The sequence below is a fragment of the Colias croceus genome, chromosome 4 (genome assembly GCF_905220415.1).
Source record: "Colias croceus chromosome 4, ilColCroc2.1".
NCBI classification, from domain to species: Eukaryota; Metazoa; Arthropoda; class Insecta; order Lepidoptera; family Pieridae; genus Colias; species Colias croceus.
The window spans coordinates 12,591,207-12,605,452 of NC_059540.1; the positions used below are offsets into that span (position 1 = coordinate 12,591,207).

Consider the following 14,246-nt stretch of genomic DNA (forward strand, 5'->3'; position numbering starts at 1 on the left):
AAAACAGCCAGATTGAAATAGTGGCGTTGTCATTTTGGCGCTATTTTGTTTCTCTCTTGGCGAGACAAAGTCTCATTGGTTAGTTGTGCCATCGGCGGGGACTGAGCTAGCTGTCACTTGGAGCGCTAACGTCGTTTATGTAAATATGCCCTATAATGTTTTTGATTTCTGGAACGACAAGGCCATATCTGTCACACTTATGCCTAGTTTACGATTTAAAAATTGGGAGGACAAAGTCGTTCAGACAATTGTGCCCTTGTCTGTCCAAGATTTGTTATACTCCATGGTCTTAAAAGTAACATTTCGCACCTTCGGTAGAACAAGGGCACAATTACAGTTTTTGCAATTTTACAGGAGAGCCATTTTAAGATATTTGTAGTACTTAATGTGGTCTAGCTATGATAATAATTTTTTTATGGTTGTTCTGCTTTGTATGACATAAACTATATACTATATTCTTTTAGGTGTATCGTTTACAAATATTAAAAACTGCTAGTTTTTTTTTAATAATATTTTTTTCTTAAGTAGGTGTACATTTGTGCCCTTGTTCCACCAACAAGAAAATTAATTTGTAAATATGGCCATATCTAAAGCTTTAAGTTAATAATTTTGGAATGATAATAACGTGTTTTTTTGTATAAATGTTTTATTTTCTTAAACACTTTAGAAAGCACTTTACACAGTACTTTATCACAAAAATAGAGATCAAAACTTACTAATCAGCCACTATACATCTTCAACAATCTGAAACTATTATGTTTCCTAGCAAAATTCTTTGGAATCGCTTTAAAAATTGGAATAATATTATATTAAGATAACAGAACAAGAAAGAATCATAATTCAATTCCTTGACATTAAATAATTCCTCCTTTTTCGTGGCATTTTTTATAAGGCTTATGTATTCTGCCGGAGTGCATATTGATATTGGGCCAGCTTTTTTTGCACGTTTTACATTCCAGAATGGACGGCATCGGCTTTATGCTGGGTCCCCTAATTTATGTATGATCGATTTTATAGGCAATGTGTTCACAGCAAAATAATACATTCCAAAAACAAATTTGAAAAAGAAAAATAATTAATTACGAATAAAATCTTACTAATATTATTATTTATTATGTAAACTCGAAAGTTTTTGAGGATAGATTTGTGGGTGTGAGGGTATGTTTGTTGTATTTTGATTGGCAGTCCTATCGTTTAAATTTCTAAAAAACTAACTTGTTTTTTTGCTCTCTACAGCAATTATCGGAATAAAATGTTACTTTTAAGACCATGGAGTATAACAAATCTTGGACAGACAAGGGCACAATTGTCTGAACGACTTTGTCCTCCCAATTTTTAAATCGTAAACTAGGCATAAGTGTGACAGATATGGCCTTGTCGTTCCAGAAATCAAAAACATTATAGGGCATATTTACATAAACGACGTTAGCGCTCCAAGTGAAAGCTAGCTCAGTCCCCGCCGATGGCACAACTAACCAATGAGACTTTGTCTCGCCAAGAGAGAAACAAAATAGCGCCAAAATGACAACGCCACTATTTCAATCTGGCTGTTTTTTGTAGGAATTAAACGAATGTCTTTGTCCCTCCAGTTGAAAGGGCCTTTTTAAAGCATTTCTGCATATTTAAGTCATTTTGGCAATTTATGACAATTATGCCCTTGTTCTACCGAAGGTGCGATTTTATTCCGATAATTGCTGTAGAGAGCAAAAAAAACAAGTTAGTTTTTTAGAAATTTAAACGATAGGACTGCCAATCAAAATACAACAAACATACCCTCACACCCACAAATCTATCCTCAAAAACTTTCGAGTTTACATAATAAATAATAATATTAGTAAGATATTTATTCGTAAATAATTATTTTTCTTTTTCAAATTTGTTTTTGGAATGTATTATTTTGCTGTGAACACATTGCCTATAAAATCGATCATACATAAATTAGGGGACCCAGCATAAAGCCGATGCCGTCCATTCTGGAATGTAAAACGTGCAAAAAAAGCTGGCCCAATATCAATATGCACTCCGGCAGAATACATAAGCCTTATAAAAAATGCCACGAAAAAGGAGGAATTATTTAATGACAAGGAATTGAATTATGATTCTTTCTTGTTCTGTTATCTTAATATAATATTATTCCAATTTTTAAAGCGATTCCAAAGAATTTTGCTAGGAAACATAATAGTTTCAGATTGTTGAAGATGTATAGTGGCTGATTAGTAAGTTTTGATCTCTATTTTTGTGATAAAGTACTGTGTAAAGTGCTTTCTAAAGTGTTTAAGAAAATAAAACATTTATACAAAAAAACACGTTATTATCATTCGAAAATTATTAACTTAAAGCTTTAGATATGGCCATATTTACAAATTAATTTTCTTGTTGGTGGAACAAGGGCACAAATGTACACCTACTTAAGAAAAAAATATTATTAAAAAAAAACTAGCAGTTTTTAATATTTGTAAACGATACACCTAAAAGAATATAGTATATAGTTTATGTCATACAAAGCAGAACAACCATAAAAAAATTATTATCATAGCTAGACCACATTAAGTACTACAAATATCTTAAAATGGCTCTCCTGTAAAATTGCAAAAACTGTAATTGTGCCCTTGTTCTACCGAAGGTGCGATATGTAATTGAGGTTGTATAAGATAATAATTGAAGTTGAGTATTTTATTGATTCTTACACGTGTTTAGTATTCTTTTTCTGTTTAATTTTGTACAAGTATTTTAATGTTTGTTTTATTTCGGATTCTCATTCATTATGAAAGGCAACGTACTTATATCTGTCTGTATATCATTTAACATTTCCAGTCTTATCTTCTTAGGTACCTTTTCATTTCTATTTGCTTAACTGATTTTGTTATAAATTAATATAATAATTCTAAAATTAGGGTTTAGAATTTTAGGTTCGATGTATTATAAAAGAGGATATAGACTACATTTAGATGGAGATAAAATTGAAATTCTTTACATATAATAAACAAGTTAAATCTCTGGCGAATAGACAAATATAGAGCTATTTATCAAATCAAATTTGTATTCAATAATGTAATTTAAGAACCATTTCAACAAATTATCAGCTGTGTATACCAATTATTTAATCAAAAACTTTTGTACCTTTAATTAAATCTGTAATTTACCATAATACTTAATGGATAGGTCTCGTATTATATTTCAAATTAATTATAATATGGTCTATGGATATAGTGCATCCATGAGACGTATGACTGAATTAACAAAACAAATATGTAATAGAACATATTATAAATACATATACACACAACCCCGCTTCGCTAACTCTACACGTAATTAGTGTACACCCGCTTTTTCCCGCATATCCTAGATACACAATAAACTGACCTACTACTGCTTGCTTGCTTTTACTATTTTCACTCGCTGAAGCGGCCATTTTTTAACAATTGAAGTTCAAAACAATTAGGTCAAAAATTAGTGAAATTTTATCAAAGAGGTAAATAATTTCTTTAATGGCAGAAGCGGCTCGCTTTCGCTTTTCTTCGCTTTGTTGGTGCTGAAGAAAAATGATTAAATGTAACGAGATTTCTTTTATTTTTTTTTATCTGATAGGTATATTAAATTCTATTTGGCCGTCTGTTACTCCCGTACCTACATAAATTCCATATTCTTGAGAAAAAAAATATGATATAAAAAATACAAAGTGAAACCAATGAGGCATAAACTGAAAAAGACTGGTTTCATTTCAATTTCAGTAAATAAAAGTTAAATTGCGTGATCAAACAACAATTTGCAATCCTCCAAATAGACTACGACAGTTTGTAATGTTTAAGTTTTGTGAAAGTTTTCTAAAATTTCGCAACAACCTCGCCCATTATCATACCTGAGAGTGAAGTTCTCCAAAACTTTACAAAAACGACTAACTCGTATCTTGGCTCCGAAACACGAGTCTATAACTAGCATTTACATTTAGATTACTTTTGAATTTTTCGTAGTTCATTAGGTACGTGATATGTTTAAATATTTGTCAGTATTTTTTATTAGTAAAGGTCATGTCCATGTCCTGAATATAAGCAACTATTACATTATTTCCATCAATTTTATAAGAAGTCGATGTAACAAGATATTATTTGAAAGTTATAAGATTATCATTCGTGAATATTTAGCAGTTTTATAGAATTCATACATAAGATTAGAATTTATAAAACATTTTGTTCAATGTAACGGGAAAAGTTTTTCACTTTACCAACCTGGGCCGATGTCCTCTCTACAAGATCTCTTTTATATACCTACCGTTTTCTAACACAACGCTACGCAACAGATATCAGACAAAAATCTTTGTATCTATTCCAAAACTATTCAAGAATGATGTGGAATGGAATCCAGAATAGTCGGATTGCGAGTGAAGCAGTTGGGCAGAGCACACACGGAGGCGATCCATCACTGTCGCCTGCCATATTGACGACCATTAGCATTTTGATCGTTTTTCCGCCATTTTCCGCGACACGCTGCGCCGTTTATTACACATTCTACACTATTATAATATTTATATGCAATTAACGGCACGTAAACTTAATATTTATTGCAATTCAAAATATGTTGAACTTTACGTTGTGCAAAATTACCTTTAATTTCTACGATGTAATGCAATTTTTTACCACTTTAACGACACTGCGTTCTGTAACTATAATAAGACTCATACCTACTTAAATGATATTATACTAGAGGCGTAATATCGAATAAATACCAACATTTCCAGCAAGGTGCAGTTTTGTTGTCTCATTATTATCAACATAAGCTCTCTCTAAAGTGTAGTGTTGTGTGATATAGCAGAGCAAGCAAACATGTATGCGGGTCACATATAAAAGAAACATAGGCTTTTCATAATAAAATAATATTCGCTATAGCACACAATGCAAACTATAAAAGTTTATTCAATGTTTCGTTTGAAAATCTAAGACATTTTTTAATGATATTTTTACAAGATGATACGTGAGTTATTCAATTGATGAAATGTTATCTCATATTATATTATGTAACGTTAAATCACTGCGTCTCATGTCTAGGTGAATAAAAAAATCATTCTGAATATTTTTTGTCGTTTTAAAACCACATTCTAGTGAATCAAGTTTAACGAACTGAAAATTCAACGTCGTAAAAGTAAGGAATTAAAAATGTTGTAAAACATAATGGAAAAACTGGACTAAAATATGAAGGCAAGCTATAACTGCAGCGTGCTTTGTACAAAAGAAATTAGAGCAGTAAAAATAACGAGTTCTGTGTACGTTTGTATGTTTGTCGAAGCTTAGGCTTTAACTACGGTATCGGTCAATTAAGCAAAGCTGGCATGTTCACAGTACTCACACTTATGCAATTTCACTTACAGTATGTTCAAAAATAAATGCGACTCTAGTTTCATTTTAGAAAATATTCAAGTTTTAGACTGGCTTGCATATTCGCTCGTCTTTTAATTAATAGAATTCTATTGAATATGCTTAGGATATGTCACAACTAAGCGCTCTAAAAGATTTTCCGCAAAATTTAATTACGGATCAACAACTTTACGAACACTTCCAAAGAACACATACCTACCGCAATAAGACATTGGTATTCAATTTTAAGTACGAACAACCGATATCGTTTGTAAATTAATGTAAATGGTGATAACTCTGATTATTAATTAGTAATTTGATTTTTGAAAAAAAATATGCCGATTTTAGTCAAAATTTATATTTTTCTAACAAGATCCTTATCATCCAAATTTCCACCTTGGTGAGAAAAATTGACATTTCTAATGAAAATGAACAAAAAATTAAATGATTTTATTAAATACTGTAAAATAGTATATAATTCTTCCATTTACTGTATCACAAAATTCTTCATAGATTTTTAGATATTCGTACTACACCAATTACATCACCCTGTATTTATAAACAATTGCAAAATATGACACATACATAGGCCGGGAGATACTGACACAAAATTTCGGGTCATTTGTAACAGAATGGCGGTTCTACAGAGGTCTTATTACGCAATGACAAAAAGAAAAATGATGGTCAGAATGCTGGTACCGGCGGACTAGTCGCGTGGGCGTAAGTCACACTCGTCGGATAAGTAAGACCCCTCTAGACCGCCATCCTGTTACAAATGACCCGAAATTTTGTGTCAGTATCTCCCGGCCTAACATGTGCAATGTGTAAATGTGTTGACGTTCCAGCTCTTCTTAATATACTTATATGTGCATGAAATGAAACATGGAACGCTACACTGCGTTATAGCTTCGGACGAAGGAGTAGGTTGTTATTAATTAAGGTTTAAAGAGTTATTAATTAGAGTTCTATAGTTTCTTAAGATTGTTTTAATGCAATTAAGCTCCGAATTGTAAACTATTTGGGAATATCGATTGATAATTTACAGTTTAATATTTCGTTAGTTATTGGTTTAGGTATAGGTAACTAGATTATAAAGATAATCGAAAAAATAATAATTTGGCACTAGAAAAGCTGAACCTGTCTCATCAGCATCGAATAGTTCATCTAATAGTAGATGTGAAGTTTATTTCTGTAAATTTCGATATTTTTAAACTATAATTTAAAACATTAGTGCGAAGGTTAATACAATGTAGGTACATACATCCTACTAAAGACAAATGAGAGCAACAAGATTTTCAGACTCCACAACTAAACTTTTGTTATCGTTATTTATTTATGTAGTGTAATCAAAACTAGTTTAGCATAAAGTTCTGGCCTTTTGACGTGAACTGAGTTAAATTTTTCGTGGAATCTCACAGAAAACTCAATTTCAGTTTTATTTCAAGCGATGTTGAAATGTTTGGTAATTGTTCAGCTGTTCACGAGTTACTAGTTTATAAGGTACCTACAGAGGAGTTTTAAATATTCATGCATCAATATACATTATTATTTAACGTTCATAATTTGTTCTCCAAGCTATTTTTTGCTAGCTTTACCTTGTGGTTTTATCTGTGATTAATTTTAGTTAGAGCATCGACATCATCGGCATCGGAAATATGAGAAAAACAGGTTTTCTGAAGATCGAAGAAGATGTAAGTAGGTATATCATTTGAATTCAAAACTCAAACATTTATGGATGGCTGTTTTTTCAATCCTTGGTTAAAATTAATTACTGAAATAGCGTATTCTGTTGAATATTGAACTGTTGAATACTGTCATTTCGAAAAATATATTCAAAATGTGCGTCTTAAACTTATTTGGTCGGATAAGTTTTAAAAAGGACTGAAATATTGTTTCTGATTCACCTAGAGAAGAGCATTTGAAACTTCGCTAATATAAACTAAATATAATCTCAATACAATAAAACCGTGACAATTATTATGTTATCTATTCAATATTTTCGATGAAATACAAAACGCATGAATGCTTTTGGGATAATTGTGTTTATTCAAAGAGAAACAAATAATTTTCAATATGAATGCATTGATGCGTGCGTACCAACATTAAACGTACATAATAATATATTATGTATGTTAATATGTTATATATATTATGTATGTAATCAGTGCGTCCTACCTGTTATGACCTACGGAGCCGAGACGTGGACACTGACAGTACGACTGGTCCACCAGCTTAAAGTCGCTCAGCGAGCTATGGAGAGAGCTATGCTCGGTATTTCTCTAAGGGACCAAGTCCGGAACGAAGTTATTCGCCAGAGAACGAAAGTCACCGACATAGCTCAACGAATTAGCAAGCTGAAGTGGCAGTGGGCCGGTCATATGTGCCGTAGAACGGACAACCGCTGGGGCACACATGTCTTGGAGTGGAGACCGCGGCTCGGCAAACGTAGCGTAGCCGTAGGACGCCCTGCTACACGGTGGAGTGACGACGTCCGCAGGGTTGCAGGCAACAATTGGCGGCAGAGGGCCGTCGACCGGGCTCAGTGGCATGCTTTGGAAGAGGCCTTCGTCCAGCAGTGGACGAACAAAGGCTGGTAATGTATGTATGTATGTATGTATGTAATAATATATTCCTGAAAAATATTGCTACAGATGACCCTACACCGTCCATTGCCTGATAAACCAAGTTCTATTCTTCTTAAATGTTCAATAAATCATATCATCATAAAATAACTTCAGAATAAAGTACATGAATGCCCCAAGCAGTAACTCTAATTTAATCCAGCCATAAATGGTAGACAAACACGCCAAAAAGGTCCAACAAATTGGAAAGCATCGCAACATCATGGAGCGTTATATTTCACGTTATTTGTTTTACTACCGAGTGAAATATGCAGTAAAAAACTTTCCATAAACTGGATCCGAAAGTTTGTAAAATATTCGAGCAATAATTCAGTGAAACCGACTAAATGAAGTAAAAATTGCTTTTCGTCTGAAGTTGTTATGACTTTCCGGATTGCGGTATCAACCCGAATGCACTTTTTATACACTCTGTTGACGAATGTTTGCTATCTGAGATTGATGGTGGGGACCTAGGGCTGCCGCTGTTTTTATTGTGGTTTAAACATGTAAAACAGATGGATACACTATAGTTCAACAGGACACTAAAGGATATTTCAATCATTTTCTATTTGTTAGTTTTGAAATTACATAATTTAATTTCTTTTAAATTGTAAATGAATACTATTTAAAGATCTATGTTGTTATATAATGTCCTAAATCAAATACATTATTTTGATATTCAATACCTAAGTTCAATACTCTTTTTCTTGCAACACCTTTACTGGGAACTAATACATATTAATGTTTTCGTGTTGTACCTTCTCACCGGAATGTCATTACAATACATACACCAAATAAATGTATTCATACATCACCAAATTCTCTTACAAGCCAGATTTCAATTTTCTCGGATCAAGATACCCCAAAATGTACTACAGTAATATCTTCATGAAATTGTTTAATAAATATGTAAAATAAAAATAAATGAGAGGCAGCCCTACGAGCCCTAGACAGGGTGGCAATATTTGGGGAGACTGAACTGTGAATGATAGTTTTTCTTATTTATGATGGAAAAAATTCGTGGAGCGAATAGCCTTATATGTGGCTGTATTTTTATTACTTCTATGAGTTTTTAATACGTATATCAAATTGTTTCAATGTGTGTGTATTCTTTACATTTTTATAAACTGTAATCGAACTTGGTGATCTTAGCTAACTTTAGGGTTTCAGTCTTCACTATATAATATTGACGGGGATAAAGAAAATCTACGACATAGCAATAAACTAAATCTAGATAGCCAAGAGATTCACAACTTTTAAATAGACTGAATCTACGCTTTTAATGTTTTACGATACAAAAGAAACAAAGTTATTACAATACAAAGATTTAGTGCAAAGTAAATGAGGCAACAGACTCAACAGTGTCGCAGTATGCTACATTAAACCATAAAGTATTGCTACGTCGTGTTTTATTCGTAATGTGTGCTTCGTAACACCAACATATTGTACACAAAGAATGCAAGAAAACATTTGCTTTGTATGCATTTTTTATTAAGACCGTAGAGAATAGGATGGCGAATTAGTTTGGAAAATATTATTGCTCTTTTTCTCTTAATCTTATAAGATAAGTTAAATACGTGATCGACTAGGTACTAATTTTATAAATAAGTACCTAAAGTTTTTAACTTGCATGTTTTAGGGTTAATCTTCGGAAATACTGATCCAATCATTATTATTCTACCACTAATAAAAAAGTACACTATTCAAGAGTGAGATAGGATATTTTAATATACCGGGCGAAGTGGGGCCAAGTGGTAGTAGTACATACTTAATATTACACTAGAGGTTAATAACTTCTAAATAGTCATATGTATTCTAAGTAGATCGATTATAGATTGGTGGTAAATTGAGATTTGAGTTAAATCGCAAATTATGCTAACACATAAACACATAATCTAATTTATAATATAAACACCGCAAAAGCCGATGTGTTTGTTTATTATTTGCAATTATTGATGTTCTAAATTGACTTCTCATATTTTTTTAGTTCAATGGAACCTAATAAAATATATAGGCTGCATTGTGTCCCTAACTGATTAAAATTATTTTAGAAGCAGTAATTACTTGATCAAACACGAACTACAAATTTGGTATGTGGCGCTTATCAAACTTGGAGATTTTAAAATATAGGTACATAAGACTAATTTTTACACTTTTTAGGTAGGTATATACATCAAGTAGTACATCAATCTTAAAGTGTGTTAAATGCTTAAAACCAATTTTAATGCACAAACAACGGGCAAAGCTGGGATATAAAGTTAATTGCTTTGCATTTGAACACATAACCTCATTCTGGAGAGGGTTGGGCCAGACAGTGATTTGTAGCGAAGCGTTTGCACGGGCGTGCCGTCGCGACCAACAGGCTGCCATCGACCGTTTGCAGTGCCCATTAAACTAATAACAGATAATATGTAGGTATTCATTATTATACTAATTAAGTACGCACCTAGTAGGTAGTAGCCCGAAAAAGTACCTAACAAATCTTTTTCTTATTGCCAACGGGCTGACAGATCACCTGTTGGAAAGTGATATCCGCCGCCCCTTAACATTGCGAGAATATTGTACAAATTAAAAGAATTATAACCAAATTTATATTAACCTTTTGAACCAACAGCTGTAAAAGTACAAGAAATCACATAAAAAAGAATCAAGATTGCGTGACCATTAAAAATTGAATAAACTTAGCTATCGTCATTCAATACCCCTTCAGTTATGATCTTTCATCTCGTTTATTAAAAATTATATTGCATTTTCCAAGAGGATACAGCTATTTGCTCACAAGTGCATAAATACTTCATTTCATAGGAACTATAAAGAACAATAATGAGACGCGCCCGCTCTCTCCGCCTCGCATATTTAATTTGTACTTGAAACATTTGCTTTTTCTTTTTAATAAGTTCCCGTATTTCATCTTTTGGAAGTTCAACTTTTTTATTTGCTTTTTGATTGCATTCTTGTAAAGGTGTAACTCTTAAAATGTAGCCTGTCTGAATTATATTAAAATCAGACAGTTTATTGTTCAGGTTCAGAGCAAATACTTTAGACTTCATTACGAAACAGCAATTTATTTCAAAGTATTTACTCAATGTGTATTTGCTTTAAACGTTCACAAATTGTATTCACCCAGTCTTTCAATATTCGACTCAATCAACTAGAAACTCAAAGATTGTCATTGTAAATAATGGTATTCTGGTACAAGTTGGCAATGTAAACTCAATCGGTGACACCGGCAAATAAGGAGCGAGATAAACAAACGCTTGATATTCATGCTAATGCTAACTGTATCTGCGCTTCAGAACAACCGTAAATTATTCCAACGAATCCGTCCCAACAATACATTGAAATAATCGTGTTACATTATGTATGATTGCCATTGCAAGAGGCCAGGTCTGATCTCAGCATTGTCGTCAGATTACCGCCGTACGTGCGATACAATCTCTGACCTTCCCGACTCCAGCCGCGGGTTTTGACTAAGAAATATTGAAAGCCGATTATTTTTGACGTGCGAATGTTTTGAATCTATTACCGTTCACGTGAATTGCGTCAATGACCCAAATGTAACCCATTTTGTAGTCTTTAGAAGCAGATTTTACGCATCAAGAATCTCTTTACGACATCAAACATACTGATAATTTAATACCGGTGCTTTTAAATCCCTCCGTCATGGCCGCTTCGTTATTGATTTCGTTTGTGATTTCGTTATTCATTATTTTTAACGCGAATTCCTTTTATGTCAAGATGAAAGATCATATATTATAATAAAGCAATCTGTAGCTGTTCTCAATGTTGGAGCACTTGGTAATCAATTTTTTTTTTTTAATAAAAATAATCTTGCTTTTAATACACATTATTTTTTTATCCAAATCTCTATTAAGTTTTAATAAAACATTAGGACGTACTTTTCAGGGAAACTTAAGTGGTAGACCAAATTAGGAAGGTTTTGCATTATAAAACATAAATGAACCAGCGAAATTTTCATAACTTCCCCAAAATATAACTAAGTTGTTGGTACAAATAGATCGTTATCTAGCTGAATATATGAAAAATTCCCCTTCGTTTATACGAAAGCTGTAACGTTATATGCGCGAACACGAGGCGTTTTCCCAAATATAAGAAATTCAACACAACATGTAGGTCAAGTCTCTACTTGAAGCGAATTTTTCAAAGATTTATATGACACCTGTCTTTGAAAATATTAATATTTTCTGTTTTGTTTGCAAGTGTGTGGTGTTAAAATGGTTTAAGGAAGTATACCTGTGTATTATGTTAAATTTTGAGTAATTCCTGTACGTTGAACTTACATAAAAACGTTACACAAGAAATAAACATAAATCTCCTATGTATAAACTAGTACCTCATCCAACCTCTTCAGACAAATCTGTTAATACCAAAATTTACCCAAATAAAGTGGCCATAAATAGAAATAGAATTCCTATTTCCATCGCAATATGAATCAAAATTATAACTCATAAATTGCGAATGTAGCGGTCACAAAGAATCGTATATAGGTTACGGGAGCTAGGGCAGAGGGGCAGACGGGGCAAGGGGCAATGAAAGGGCAATAAAGCCCTGATACGTCTTTAAGCGCCCACTAAACCATTAATGTCGCTTTGCTTATCGTAAAACGGTCAAACAAAACACGATTTTATGGTGACCATATATCTTTAAGATGGATTTAACATACGCTGTAAGTAGTTTAAGGTTTTTTCGTTGAGGTGACGAGAATTGGGTTAAAGGCTTAGAGCAATTTAAATATGTTTAATTGTGTTAGCGCTAATTTTCATGTAAGCGTGAGTATCACCACGCTGTTAAAAGTGCTATAACACTATTTGCCGAATTCCTTCTAAACCCCAAAATTATAATTTAAGTATAGCGTTTTAATTGTAAATTGTAAAAGCACATTTTGAGGCCTTTCTTCTCTGCAAATGGATAACTAACTTTGTAAGAATGGGATAAACATTGATTGGGGAAAAAGGAAAGAAAAAGTTAAGGTAAGGAAATGGATACCGTCCAGAATACACATAAATAACTCACACTTTACAATACTGATTTTTTACCTACTTGATTGTTGGTTGAGGTTTCATCGCACTAAATTAATGATTCAAGTTGTTAAAGCATTGAAGAAGTTCCCAATTTATTTCTCTAAAAATTCATAAAATTTCCCATCTCATTTGGATTATAAAATTATAATTTTCTGTCCGCACGGTCGCGGTCAGACAGGAAACGTGATTTTATCTCACATTTAAATTTAATCCACGGCTCAATTATCTATTCATGTGTTTCCGTTCGACGATTATATTATAATCATTTAATTCGACATTTTATTGTACAAAAGATGTTTTATACAATTTATTTATTTATTACCTATTTCATATTAGAACTAGGTAATGAAACACGATGTCAATTTTCACGGACAAATAAATTAACCACAAGCATAATAGTCATGTTATTAATCTATTCATAAAACTCTCACAAATTAACCGAAGGTTCCAACATTTTAATTAAACTATATTAAAATCAAAAATAATGACATGTTATGTCCCATATTTTAATCCATACTAATATTATAAATGCGAAAGTAACTCTGTCTGTCTGTCTGTTACTCAATCACGCCCAAACTACTGAACCAATTTGCATAAAATTTGGTATGGAGATATTTTGATACCCGAGAAAGGACATAGGCTACCTTTTATTGCGAAATATGTACCACGGGCGAAGCCGGGGTGGACCTCTAGTGCAATATACAATTCGTATTATTAAGTACCTTTGTAATACATCCATTAATTTGTAACAGTCATTTCATCAGTTTCATGACCCACATCAGCTTGCAATCACGTAATAATTACAATTCGAGTCATTACTACCGCAACTCGATGCAAACTCGACACGCACTCGATCAGACCGTTTGTTCGAGTTTCCTCTCAATCGGCACAATCCAGTTATGTTGCTGATACTCCCGTATAACTGAATCCGATCCGAGCAAATGTAATCACTCAGTTAAATTACTTCGTTGAACAGATTTAAGTCATACACAGATGCTATGGGTATCTTGTGTTTCAATTTACGCGTGACAAACAAACGGGAAATAAGAAAAAGCTAGCTAAATTTATCAGCTAAAGGGAAGGAGTGATAACTACTTTAGATAAGAACTTTATGGATCAATGTTAAAATTGTTGCTATCTCAGTCCATATGCTTCAGATAATAATAATTATCTGAAACGTGGTCACTATAGACAATAAGTCACTCTTAAAAACAATCAAGAGCTTTGGCAAAAAT

General features: G+C 32.7%; 1 protein-coding gene across 2 annotated transcripts in view; it reads right to left on the bottom strand.

Annotated features, from left to right (window-relative positions):
* The window catches only part of LOC123691516 (somatostatin receptor type 2-like), a 110,478-nt gene that overhangs the window by 28,123 nt on the left and 68,109 nt on the right, over positions 1 to 14,246 (bottom strand). The gene's annotated exons all lie outside the window — the stretch shown is intronic.